The sequence below is a fragment of the Arachis ipaensis genome, chromosome B06 (genome assembly GCF_000816755.2).
Source record: "Arachis ipaensis cultivar K30076 chromosome B06, Araip1.1, whole genome shotgun sequence".
Classification (NCBI taxonomy): Eukaryota; Viridiplantae; Streptophyta; class Magnoliopsida; order Fabales; family Fabaceae; genus Arachis; species Arachis ipaensis.
Genome location: NC_029790.2, coordinates 136031781 through 136032725, shown reverse-complemented (window position 1 = coordinate 136032725; position 945 = coordinate 136031781).

Sequence of the window (945 nt, the reverse complement as noted above, 5' to 3'; positions counted from 1 at the left end):
TCTGCAGTGAAACTTTAAAAAATAAAAGATGACAAATATTTTTAGTAAAACATCATATACTTTTTTAATATGTCATCAAACATATTACAATTTCAAGAATAAAACTAAATCGCACTTATTAGCACAATAGATGTTAATAAAACGTGAAATCAAAAAATATATAGAATTTAACAATGATAACCCTTTTTTTTATAGATGATTCCATCAATCATGTTGATTTTATTAGTCACGAAGTCACTGACTTAACATATCAAGTTAAATAACAAACACTTAAAAAAAAATTATAAAACAAAAACTATTCTACTTGCCATAAATCAACTATGAATTTCTAGAACTAATAATCACATGTAGGCCATCTTTCCCACAGTCCTCTAACACTTCCATTGTTAAGCATAAAAATGGATCATTATTGTTCACATGCTACTATAAATATTCTCATCTAAATTTCATTGCAAGTCCTTTTCCCTTAGCTTGTCCATCAAACAAAAACAACAAATAGAAACTCATCAATCATATTAATAGAAAAGGATATATGAAAAAAAAAAAAAACAAATAAAAAACTCATCTTAATTAATATCATCTCTTACATTCACATTCGTACCACTCTCACCCCAAAATGTAACAAAGCTTTTCCTAATTTGTTTTTTCTGTAAAAAAAAAAAATTATCATTTATTCTTCCAACCTTATCCCTTTTCTCTAACCGAACAACACACTTTTATTTTTAATATTGAATTAATAATGGTATTTTTTAAAAATGTAGGATACTTTTGATTTAATTGAGTAACTTATCCTAATTTTATCTAATTGAATATTCATTAAGATAGGAAAACTCGAACCCGTGACTTCTTATATAAGTATGGAGAGATTATGCCATTTGAGCTATAACTCATTAGTATATTCATTATTTTAATTAATTTTATGTTAATTAATATATTTTACCTGCT